Source organism: Pongo pygmaeus, chromosome 3, assembly GCF_028885625.2.
Source record: "Pongo pygmaeus isolate AG05252 chromosome 3, NHGRI_mPonPyg2-v2.0_pri, whole genome shotgun sequence".
Taxonomy (NCBI): Eukaryota; Metazoa; Chordata; class Mammalia; order Primates; family Hominidae; genus Pongo; species Pongo pygmaeus.
This window is the reverse complement of record NC_072376.2, coordinates 185,841,633-185,855,592: the sequence shown is the minus strand read 5'-3', so window position 1 is coordinate 185,855,592 and position 13,960 is coordinate 185,841,633.

Below are 13,960 nucleotides of genomic sequence, written 5' to 3'. Positions count from 1 at the left end.
AAGTCCTTAAAGGACCTGATGGAGCTGAAAACCAAGGCACGAGAACGACGTGACGAATGCACAAGCCTCAGTAGCCGATTCGATCAACTGGAAGAAAGGGTATCAGTGATGGAAGATCAAATGAATGAAATGAAGCAAGAAGAGAAGTTTAGAGAAAAAAGAATAAAAAGAAATGAACAAAGCCTCCAAGAAATATGGGACTATGTGAAAACATCAAATCTATGTCTGATTGGTGTACCTGAAAGTGACAGGGAGATTGGAACCAAGTTGGAAAACACTCTGCAGGATATTATCCAGGAGAACTTCCCCAATCTAGCAAGGCAGGCCAACATTCAAATTCAGGAAAAACAGAGAATGCCACAAAGATACTCCTTGAGAAGAGCAACTCCAAGACACATAATTGTCAGATTCACCAAAGTTGAAATGAAGGAAAAAATGTTAAGGGCAGCCAGAGAGAAAGGTTGGGTTACCAACAAAGGGAAGCCCATCAGACTAACAGTGGATCTCTGGGCAGAAACTCTACAAGCCAGAAGAGAGTGGGGGCCAATATTCAACATTCTTAAAGAAAAGAATTTTCAACCCAGAATTTCATATCCAGCCAACTAAGCTTCATAAGTGAAGGAGAAATAAAATCCTTTACAGAGAAGCAAATGCTGAGAGATTTTGTCACCACCAGACCTACCCTACAAGAGCTCCTGAAGGAAGCACTAAACATGGAAAGGAACAACTGGTACCTGCCACTGGAAAAACATGCCAAATTGTAAAGACCATCAAGGCTAGGAAGAAACTGCATCAACTAACGAGCAAAATAACCAGCTAACATAATAATGACAGGATCAAATTCACACATAACAATATTCACCTTAAATGTAAATGGGCTAAATGCTCCAATTAAAAGACACAGACTGGCAAATTGGATAAAGAGTCAAGACCCATCAGTGTGCTGTATTCAGGAAACCCATCTCGCGTGCAGAGACACACATAGGCTCAAAATAAAGGGATAGAGGAAGATCCACCAAGCAAATGGAAATTGAAAGCAAATGGAAAACAAAAAAAGGCAGGGGTTGCAATCCTAGTCTCTGATAAAACAGACTTTAAACCAACAAAGATCAAAAGAGACAAAGAAGGCCATTACATAATGGTAAAGGGATCAAGTCAACAAGAAGAGCTAACTATCCTAAATATATATGCACCCAATACAGGAGCATCCAGATTCATAAAGCAAGTCCTTAGGGACCTACAAAGAGACTTAGACTCCCACACAATAATAATGGGAGACTTTAACATCCCACTGTCAACATTAGACAGATCAACGAGACAGAAAGTTAACAAGGGTATCCAGGAATTGAACTCAGCTCTGCACCAAGCAGACCTAATAGACATCTACAGAACTCTCCACACCAAATCAACAGAATATACATTATTTTCAGCACCACACCATACCTATTCCAAAATTGACCACATAGTAGGAAGTAAAGCTCTCCTCAGCAAATGTAAAAGATCAGAAATTATAACAAACTGTCTGTCAGACCACAGTGCAATCAAACTAGAACTCAGGATAAAAAACTCACTCAAAACTGCTCAACTACATGGAAAGTGAACAACCTGCTCCTGAATGACTACTGGGTACATAATGAAATGAAGGCAGAAATAAAGATGTTCTTTGAAACCAACGAGAACAAAGACACAACATATCAGCATCTCTAGGACACATTCAAAGCAGTGTGTAGAGGGAAATTTATAGCACTAAATGCCCACAAGAGAAAGCAGGAAAGATCTAAAATTGACACCCTAACATTACAATTAAAAGAACTAGAGAAGCAAGAGCAAACACATTCAAAAGCTAGCAGAAGGCAAGAAAGAACTAAGATTGGAGCAGAAATGAAGGAAATAGAGATGCAAAAAACCCTTCAAAAAATCAATGAATCCAGGAGCTGATTTGTTGAAGATCAACAAAATTGATAGACCACTAGCAAGACTAATAAAGAAGAAAAGAGAGAAGAATCAAATAGACACAATAAAAAATGATAAAGTGGATATCACCACTGATCCCACAGAAATACAAACTACCATCAGAGAATACTATAAACACCTCTATGCAAATAAACTAGAAAATCTAGGAGAAATGGATAAATTCCTCGACACATACCCCCTCCCAAGACTAAACCAGGAAGAAGTTGAATCTCTGAATAGACCAATAACAGGCTCTGAAATTGAGGCAATAATTAATAGCTTACCAACCAAAAAAAGTCCAGCACCAGATGGATTCACAGCCGAATTCTACCAGAGGTACAAGGAGGAACTGGTACCACACCTTCTGAAACTATTCCAATCAATAGAAAAAGAGGGAATCCTCCTTAACTCATTTTATGAGGCCAGCATCATCCTGATACCAAAGCCTGGCAGAGACACAACCAAAAAAGTGAATTTTAGACCAATATCCCTGATGAACACCGATGCAAAAATCCTGAGTAAAATATTGGCAAACCAAATCCTGCAGCACATCAAAAAGCTTATCCACCATGATCAAGTGGGCTTCATCCCTGGGATGCAAGGCTGGTTTAACATACGCAAATCAATAAACATAATCCAATATATAAACAGAACCAAAGACAAAAACCACATGATTATCTCAATAGATGCAGCAAAGGCCTTTGACAAAACTCAACAACCCTTCATGCTAAAAACTCTCAATAAATTAGGTATTGATGGGACGTATCTCAAAATAATAAGAGCTATCTATGACAAACCCACAGCCAATATCATACTGAATGGGCAAAAACTGGAAGCATTCCCTTTGAAAACTGGCACAAGACAGGGATGCCCTCTCTCACCACTCCTATTCAACAGAGTGTTGGAAGTTCTGGCCAGGGCAATCAGGCAGGAGAAAGAAATAAGGGGTATTCAATTAGGAAAAGAGGAAGTCAAATTGTCCCTGTTTGCAGATGACATGATTGGATATCTAGAAAACCCCATCATCTCAGCCCAAAATCTCCTTAAGCTGATAGGCAACTTCAGCAAAGTCTCAGCATACAAAATCAATGTGCAAAAATCACAAGCATTCTTATACACCAATAACAGACAAACAGAGAGCCAAATCATGAGTGAACTCCCATTCACAATTGCTTCAAAGAGAATAAAATACCTAGGAATCCAACTTACAAGGGACATGAAGGACCTCTTCAAGGAGAACTACAAACCACTGCTCAATGAAATAAAAGAGGATACAAAGAAATTGAAGAACATTCCATGCTCATGGGTAGGAAGAATCAATATCGTGAAAATGGCCATACTGCCCAAGGTAATTTATAGATCCAATGCCATCCCCATCAAACTACCAATGACTTTCTTCACAGAATTGGAAAAAACTACTTTAAAGTTCATATGGAACCAAAAAAGAGCCTGCATTGCCAGGTCAATCCTAAGCCAAAAGAACAAAGCTGGAGGCATCACGCTACCTGACTTCAAACTACACTACAAGGCTACAGTAACCAAAACAGCATGGTACTGGTACCAAAGCAGAGGTAGAGACCAATGCAACAGAACAGAGCCCTCAGAAATAATGCCACATATCTACAACCATCTGATCTTTGACAAACCTGACAAAAATAAGAAATGGGGAAACGATTCCCTATTTAATAAATGGTGCTGGGAAAACTGGCTAGCCATATGTAGAAAGCTGAAACTGGATCCCTTCCTTACACCTTATACAAAAATTAATTCAAGATGGATTAAAGACTTAAATGTTAGACCTAAAACCATAAAAACCCTAGAAGAAATCCTAGGCATTACCATTCGGGACATAGGCATGGGCAAGAACTTCATGTCTGAAACACCAAAAGCAATGGCAACAAAAGCCAAAATTGACAAATGCATCTAATTAAACTCAAGAGCTTCTGCACAGCAAAAGAAACTATCATCGGAGTGAACAAGCAAACTACAGAATGGGAGAAAATTTTTGCAATCTACTCATCTGACAAAGGGCTAATATCCAGAATCTACAATGAACTCAAACAAATTTACAAGAAAAATTCAAACGCCATCAAAAAGTGGGTGAAGTATATGAACAGACACTTCTCAAAAGAAGACATTCATGCAGCCAAAAGACACATGAAAAAATGCTCATCATCACTGGCCATCAGAGAAATGCAAATCAAAACCACAGTGAGATACCATCTCACACCAGTTAGAATGGTGATCATTAAAAAGTCAGGAAACAACAAGTGCTGGAGAGGATGTGGAGAAATAGGATACTTTTACACTGTTGGTGGGATGGTAAACTAGTTCAACCATTGTGGAAGTCAGTGTGGCGATTCCTCAGGGATCTAGAACTAGAAATACCATTTGACCCAGCCACCCATTACTGGATATATACCCAAAGGATTATAAATCATGCTGCTATAAAGACACATGCACACATATGTTTACTGCGGCACTATTCACAATAGCAAAGTCTTGGAACCAACCGAAATGTCCAACAATGATAGACTGGATTAAGAAAATGTGGCACATATACACCATGGAATACTATGCAGCCATAAAAAATGATGAGTTCATGTCCTTTGTAGGGACATGGATGAAGCTGGAAACCATCATTCTCAGCAAACTATCGCAAGGACAAAAAACCAAACACCGCATGTTCTCACTCATTGGTGGGAATTGAACAATGTGAACACATGGACACAGGAAGGGGAACATCACACACTGGGGCCTGTTGTGGGGTGAGGGGAGGGGGAGGGATAGAATTAGGAGATATACCTAATGTTAAATGACCAGTTACTGGGTGCAGCACACCAACATGGCATATGTATACATATGCAACTAACCTGCATGTTGTGCACATGTACCCTAAAACTTAAAGTATAATTAAAAAAAAAAAAGAATTACTCTTAAAAAAAAATTCCTGTAGATTACCTAAACCGTGTGCAATTGGAATCACATGGCAGTATACTGCCATTTCAGAAACCTGTCAAGTGTATATCTGAAAGGTATCAATTCTAGGTATCATATATGTATTGTGATCTATATATAATAAAAGTATAGAGCTTTCTTTAGGGAGCTAATGAAATACATTTTCTTTAAAAATATATCTTATTTGATGAAAAATGTAAATGCAAAGTAGCAGAAACAGAAACATAAGTAGTTTGTACATTTTAGATAAAATTCAAAGGAATTACATGTATTTAAACCCTATTATCCCTAGTATTCAGCTATAATTTATATCTGTGTTTCATTCTTGTGGTTAGAATGGAAGCTCCCCTGTCATTAGGGAGCTAAGGAAAGCTCTATACCCTTTCTCCCTTTCAAAAGGGAGAATAATTAACAAATAAACTGACCCATTTTTTTCTAATCTTCTAAAACAAGAGCACTCAAATACCTAATTAAAACTTTTTGCCTTGAATAGAACTACCAATAAAAGAAACTGTACTTCCTAACTGGTGTGTGTGTGTGTGTGTGTATAATTTAGGAATTTAAAATAAGGAGCCTAGTTTTACTGTAGACTTAAACGTAATTGACGAATACTAAGCAAAATAGACAAACATTATTTAACAGTGTTTACAGATCAGGAAAGCTTTATGCTTTCTTATATTTAAGTGGTGATGTGCTTTATACTTGGTAACGGACTACATGAGTTGTTATGAACCATATTAAAAAAATAGGTCAGGCTACAAAAGGATGCCCAGTTCTTTACCCAAGGTGTACCTTTGCTTAATTTAACTAAAGTAATGTGTTCCTGGCACCACAAAATTCATTTCCAATGATTACACTTCATGCCAGCATATTAGGAATCTAGCTGTGTATTAGAAAAGAAAATCCCTTCCCTGATGAAATGATCAATAAAATAGAATTAAGGGCTAAAAGTACAGACACAAATGCCAGTAACTTTTGTGAAAGCTCCAGTCAACAACACTGCATTGCCTTAAAACACCGTTTTATAACTAAAACCAATTAAATAATTAATCAAGATCACATATATAGTAAATCCCAAGACTGTAAATCAACAAAAATCTGAAGTGCTGAGTCACTGATTTCAGAAGCAATTTCTACACCAAATCCTCTTTAAGAGGTAAGCTGGCAAGACACACTAACACTTAAAAAACTGTAATAGAGAAACAGCTGGAAATCCATTTCAGAAAACTATCAAATTTAAATAACAAGTCAAAATTTGAAAACAGTGTCAGTGCTACAGGCAAAATATTAGAAAGTAGAATAATAAGCTGAAGCTTTTATATATGACTTTTAAACACATCCAGATTTCATAGAGGTTAAGACCTTCTCACAGCAGCAGAGGCAGCAAGAATTTGAAATCAGATCTGTTTTTAAATAATATCTCTATCTCTTGCTAGTCAAATGACCAAGGATAGTTTTCTCAATTTTTCTGACCTGGGTTCCCTTCTATATAAATCGGGCTGTATTGTATAACCATAAAGGATTGTTGCTGGTGTATGTGAATTATCTATATGAAATGTGTGCACTGATCATGTTTCCTAGTTAGCAATTGGACTTTCATCATGATTATGAAATTCTTAACATATGATGGAACAATAAAAACTAGGTATTACCATAACAATGTTTGCAGTAAGGAAAATTCCCTAAAAATAAAGACTGGAAAATAAAAAAAGTGGAGATTATGTTGAATTTAGTTACAAATTCAAAGCTGTTTCTGGAGTTAAGAATTGTATACACAATGTATGTAATATGCATGTCATGAAGGAAGAGTTGTATCGGCAAGTCTAGGAATCCCCTACATTTGAGTCTGTATTTGCTATAAGTGACCTTTGGGTACACACAGTCGTGATGGAGCCTTTTTCCAAATATCCTGTCCTCTTATGGGTACCACTAATTGGAGAGCACAGGAGACTTTCTAATCGTGTGTGTGTGTGTGTATGTGTGCGTGTGTATACACATGCATGCATGCACACTTGCATGTGTGAGCACCTCTCTAAAAATTTATCTTATTTGTTGGAAAATGTAAATGCAAAGTAGTAGAACCAGAAATATCATAGTTTATATATTTTAGATAAAATTCAAAGGAATTATATATATTTAGACCCTATTATCCCTGGTATTCGGCTATAATTTATATCTGTGTTTCATTCTTGTGGTTAGATAATTTATATCTAAATTATGTACTTGAAGCAATTTTTTTCTTGTGTTAAAAGTCCTTTAAGATTTGTTGTTATTAGTTGTTGCTGGTTGTTTGTTAGCTGTTTTTCTCCTTTATACTCATAATTCTCCCCTGTCTTATTTTCATATATTCTGTTTGCTTATTAGAGAATCTTTTTTTTGTCTGTGGTAAATTTTCTAATAAATAGAAAGTGCTGGTTATCTAATCTCTGACTCTGGCTTTGGTTTTAAAAATAAATTTTTTTATAAATAAAATAATTATTTTAAATATTTAATAATAAACTATTTATGTGGGGTAAGGGAGAGAGATTTACAGTCAAATAATCATACTACTGCAAAACCTCTCCTGTGACAATTTCCAATCACAGATTCCCTACTAACCCATTTTTCAGACTTTGAAGCTAGGACTACATTTACAAAATATATTTAAAATTAATTTAAACACTACAAGACTGATGCATTAGTTGCTTTTGTGTTTTTCTTTTGCAATCACTTCACAGGTTATCAGATGCTTACAAACCTATTGTTAAGCAATAGTTACAATCTGAGATCACCAGAACAGGAAATCTAAGTCAAATTGAAACAGGAAAAAATTACAATACTTGAAGAAGGAAAGTTTCTTTTTTTTTTTTTTTTCCCCAAGAGCCAGTTGTGGTTAGGGTTGTAAAATTCTGCACAATGACTATGAGAAGTGGTGTTAATAGTGGAGAAGTATGAGAAACCTACATTTCAGTGAACAAGGGGCAATGTATTACTCTGGTCACTTAAACAAGTTGAGAAATGTTAATTGGAATGTTAATAGCATCTAAACCAACCATATTTGTTTACCCTCAAAACGTGTTACTGGCAAAAGTCCTGAAATTGAGTTTGTTTGGCAATGCTGAATCATAGTAAAACATCTGAATAAAAGATTTTATATTCTTGAAAATATTATGTATATAGACATAGCCCTGGTCATGCTTGAGAGCTGTGGGTTAGCCACTTCAGAGTATCTGCCCTGAGCTCTCTGTAACGGTTTCATGCACCTCTTTATCTGATAAACCCTGATCAGGCCAATACCCTGGAGAAGAATAGATCAAGACTAAGTATAATAGGAAGATTAGCTAATGTTTCCTTTACATTACCATACCACTTTTTTTTATTATAATAGATTACTGGAATAATTATCTCAAAAGCCACCATTGCTTCAAATCCTTGAGAGTGAGAAATTCAGAGAAATTTCTGTCTGTAGTTGATAGAAATATGATTCTATTTTTTTTAACGCCTAATTGAATGTTTATGAGAATTAGTCTACAGTTTTTTGATGAATAGGGAATGCAAACTTTCATTAAGCTCTGATGACCTTTATAAAATTTCTTGGGGAAAAATGAATCTTGACCTTGGCAACTAGCAAAACAATTAGAACATGGCTATTTCATGGTTATTTCACTAGTACATTGTCAACAATGAAGCATAATAGTTTGATGGTGTGCATTCATGCAGAGTAGGGAAAAGGCCACATTTGCATGGAAATTCAATTTATAATTGTTTTTATATTTTATTGATGCTTGGTGAATTGGATGTAAAAGGTGCCATTTTTAAAGGGGAATCAAATTTGACAAATAATGTAGCTGGGTAAACACTTACAGTAATTATAATAGTAATTGCACTCTGTTCTATTTGGTGATATTATGGGGTAAGAAGAAAACATATACCCACTTCAATAATTCTAGATATTTACTAAAGTCAAAGGGACTTATGTTTTGGAGCATGTTTTCATGCTTTTTAACCAGGGTTAGCATGAAATCCATTTAAATAAGATTAAATTTCAGAAATCCAGGACTTAATAATCAGGGAAAAAGCAACAGGTACAACATACCTTGGCTTTATCAAGGTTGTTGATAATATAATTAAATTCATTCCTATTAGTAAAGTATGGTAGCATCTAAAATAACACATATGTGTTTTTCAGATGGAACATTGGGAAAAATGAAATAACAACATGTACAAGTAAACAGAGGCACAGACAGTAATAGGTCATTTGGAACACAGAAATTGGTTTGAGACGGTTGGAACTTAGATTACACAGAGGCAACATAAACCAAGAGACTGAGAAGGCTTTTGGAGTCACATGTGAAAGGTTTTACCAGAATTATTTATGTAAAAAACTGATGACAATTTTCAGGGGCAAGTGGGAGAGTGTATAGCAGAGGTTCAGCCTGCAGGGTGTGGGGTCAGACTTGAGTGTCTGATATATTAACCTACTTGTTGTGTGTCTCTGAGTAAGTTATGTAATGACTCTGAATCTTAATTCCTTATTTGTAAAAATAGGATTAGTAATACTTTTCTCATTACATTTCAGAGTTGATTAAGCATAATAATCCATGTGAGGTTCTCAGCTCAGATTCTGCCGTGTAGTATGCTAGCTATTATCATCATTATCTTCCAGAAATGTCACTTGGAAGGGAGTATGGGGAATAGATTTCAGGGAGGCTATGCTGTGGACAGAACTGTGACTGCAGAGTCCACATCATAGATTGTACAGAGAGCACAGACTATAGCAGTGAGATGAGTGTGCAGAGAACAGCATTAGGTGAACTGATGACTTGCTGGGAGGTAATAGTCAATAATTGTCATAATCATCATTTCAGTCTGGGGAGATATAGGTGCCTGCCAATTGAAAGATATGGCCAATATTTCGTAGAACAAGATTACTATACATAGAAAATTTGACAATATGGGGGAAAAGCACATTCAAGGAGGATCAGGAAGGTTGCCTGCAGGGCGACTTATGTCAGGCAGAGACACAATGAGAAAACCAGGAGTTGCAAACATTTGAGTGAGAAAATAGTGTCTGAGGACTGACTACAATGCCTGGTGCATGGCTTCGGAGAAACAGGCCACGAAAACATGTTATTCGAAACCATAGAGAACTGCCACATAATTTTGCCATATTATCCTAAATTGCTTAAAGTAGGGCTTCATAATTTGTCAAGGATAAAGAAAGGATGTGCTTTTTTTGTCTTCAATTCAACAATAATGATGGTTTCACCTTTCTCCTCAATTATGTTGAATTTCTTGCACTCAGTGGAAGCCTTTTAAGGCCACTGGATTTAAATACTAAGAAGATACTGCTCATCCTGGCTTACTCCTCTGATATGTTCTATAGTGTCCCTGCCTTCAATTAAGGGGTATTTTTTAAAAAGCTTGTCTTCAGAACATCTAGACAGTCTTAAGTCACAACGTATTTCCCTTTGAAAACTTTTGAGCTGGACTCCTGGATTATTCAAAGAGATAGCTGTTCTATATTTTGTAGGCTTGGGTATATATTGCTGTCTTCCTATGAGACTTTTCTATTCACAGATCTGTGCAGGGTTCATTTGTCACTTCACCTAGCATGTCTGGTCACACAAAAAGATAAAAACATTAATACATGAATAATGTTCTAATAAAATAGCCTGGCTTGCTTCTTTTTCTCCCGCTTCTGAACAATAAAGTTTTCCTATTCTTGTTCTATTATTGATCTGTGTTAGTTTGCTAGGGCTGCCATAACAAAGTACCATAGACTGGGTGGCTTAAACTAGGGTCCCCAACCCCTATACCAGTCTGTGGCCTGTTAGGAACCAGGCCACGCATTGGGGGGTAAGCAGTTGGCAAATGAGTGAAGCTTCATCTGTATTTACAGCTGCTTCCCATCGCTTGCATTACCTTTCTGAGCTCCACCTCCTGTCAAATCAGTGGGGCATTAGATGCTCATAGGAACACAAACCCTATTGTGAAATGCTCATGCGAGGGATCTAGATTACGCTCTCCTTATGAGAATCTAATGCTTGATGATCTGTCGCTGTCTCCCATCACCCCCAGATGGGACCATCTAGTTGAAGGAAAACAACCTCAGGGCTCCCACTGATTCTACATTAGGGTGAGTTGTATAATTATTTCATTATATATTACAATGTAATAATAATAGAAATAAAGTGCACAATAAATGTAATGCGTTTGAATTATCCTGAAACCATCCCCGCACCACCCCAACCACTGGTCTGTGAAAAAATTTTCTTCCATAAAACTGGCCCCTCCCTGGTGCCAAAAAGGTTGGGGTCCACCGGCTTAAACAACAAAAACTTATTTTCTCACAATTCTGGAAGCTAGAATTCTGAGATCAAAGTGTTGGGATGTCTGGTTTCTTCTGAAGAACTCTCTCCTTAGCTTACAGATGAATGTGCCCTCATTAAACACCCTACCTCCAAATACAGCACCAGTCTGAAGTAGAGGGGCTAGGACTTCAACATATGCATTTTGAGGAACACAATCCAACCTGTAACAGCATCCACTTGTATTAGGGAATCAAATCACTTTTAATTTTCTCTGGAACTAGCCCCATTGGTTATCCTTTTCCTGCAAACCACCAGCCTTCTCCCATCCTCCACCTCTCTATTTCCCTACCTTCAGCAGATGCACATACTCAGGACTCTCAAAAACCCCTCCACAATGGGCTGCCCGAGCTCGTCTGGCTAACGTCTTCTCTCTCCGTACTTTCTCATCCCATTCCTTGAACATGGAGCTTGTCCAAGATTTAACTCCCTCAGCTCCCATGTATTCCTCCACCTTCTGCAAAAGGGCATCTTTCCCAAACACTTAGCTAAAATACATCTGACAAAGATCATCAATGAACTCCAAATTACCACATCTAGTGAAGACTAGACTTTTTAGAGAAATAAAATACCACCAGCTTTTTATTATTATAAACTATATTATTCACATCTTGGCATCTGTCGTACTACGTCCTCCTTCCACTGCCCCTTTCTCTTTAAATCTGCGGATGGATTCTTCCTCAACCTAGCTCATAATCCCTTGCATATCCTCGGCTCCCAGTGTGCTGAGGCTCATCACATTCTTCACGTTTAGGTCTCCAATCCTAATCTTTCCTTGATAGCTTTGCTGCTGAATCTACACTGTTGGATGTCTCAAAAGCACCCCATATCTAACATGGTCACACTGAACTGCTTCTTTTTTTTCCCTTTATGACTTCTAGCTTTTCCTTTGATGTCACCTTATTTCAAGGGTTGGGGTTGGGATAAGGATAAAAAGTAATTGAGGCCTAGGTAAGGCTGCTGTTGATGCCGAGTAAACTCCTTGGAGTAGGAGAGGAAGACAGAGCGGTAAATGCCACAGGTTTTTTGAAGCATCATTGCTTGTCCAATCTTTTTCCTCATCATTTTCATGCATTGCAATTAATACATTCTTAAACTTGGGCTTTGAGGAGGCCTGCTACAGACAAATGTTTGTGTCCCCCCAAAATAACATAATATGACAGTATTTGGAGATGGGGCCTTTCAGTGGTGATTAGGTCATGAGGGTGGAAACCTCATGAATGGGCTTAGTGACCAGATTAAAGAGACCTGAGAGAGCTCCCTTGCCCCTTCCATCATGTGAAAACACTGCAAGAAGACAGCTGTCTATGAACCAAGAGGTGGGCCCTCACCAATAACCAAATCTGCTGGCACCTTGATCTTAGATTTCCCAGGCTCCAGAACTATGAGAAATAAATTTCTGTTATTTATAAGCCATCCAGTCTAGGGTTTTCGGTTATAGTGGTCCCAGAGGACTATGCCAGGGCCCAATGAATAGCATCTCTTTCTTCTGCTGAGTTCTGTGCCAACTGAAAAGTAGGATGATGTAGATCAGGAGCGTCCAATTTTTTGGCTTCCCTGGGCCACAATGGAAGAAGAATTGTCTTGGGCCACACATAAAATACAATAACACTAACAGTAGATAATGAGCTAAAAAAAATCACAAGAAGATCTCATAATGTTTTAAGAAAGTTTACAAAGTTGTGTTAGGCTGCGTTCAAAGCCGTTCTGGACTGCATGTGGCCCGCAGGTCATGGGTTGGACAAGCTTGATGTAGATGTTCATCTTTGTTACTTTTAAAAACTAGTTTAAAAGAGACCTTAGAGTGAGAGATAATGGCTTTGTTCACTGACTCCAGGAATTAGGCTGACTTGCCCTCCAAGGTCAGGCCTTTGTGCTGCTAGGATAACAGCCTGGGAGAGAAGAGGAGGAAACCTGGGCTTGATGCAGACAAATCAGCCGCCAAGTTCTATTCCAGAAAGCACTCCATGTGAGTTTATTTGTCCATGATTTAGATAAATCACTACAGAAGAAACATTAGCATCCCTGCCTCCCTCTTCAAATTGCCACTGAGGAGACTCATTTCAAAATTTTTGGTTTCTACAGAATTAGCAAGAAAAGATATATTCATTTTTGAGCAAAAAATGCACAGATAATAGGATTTTTATACAATATATTAATTATTCTTTAATTAACCATCAAAGACTTGAATATGAGTCTTCTGGGTGTGAATTAAGAATTCCTGAATTCTTATTTTTAGTTACCTATATCAACTAAGGAAATGTTTAAACAATTTTGTAAAAAGATAGCTGGCCCATATGACTCCCAACTAACAATTTCAATTCAGGTTCTGGCACTCATAGTGGAGACACCAATAAACAACCCATAGAAAATATAATGTCTTGACAATTTTTTTTTTTGAGACGCAGTCTCCATCTATCTCACCCAGGTTAGAGTGAAGTGGCATGATCTTGGCTTACTGCAACCTCTACCTACCAGCGTCAAGCAATTCTTGTGCCTCAGCTTCTCAAGTAGCTGGGATTACAGGCACCTGCTACCATGCCCAGTTAATTTTTGTATTTTTAGTAAAGACAGGGTTTCACCATGTCAGCCTGGCTGGTCTCCAACTCCTGGCCTCAAGTGATCCTCCTGCCTTTGACTTTCAAAGTGCTGGGATTACAGGCGTGAGCTACCACACCCGGCCAACAAGAAGTATTTAT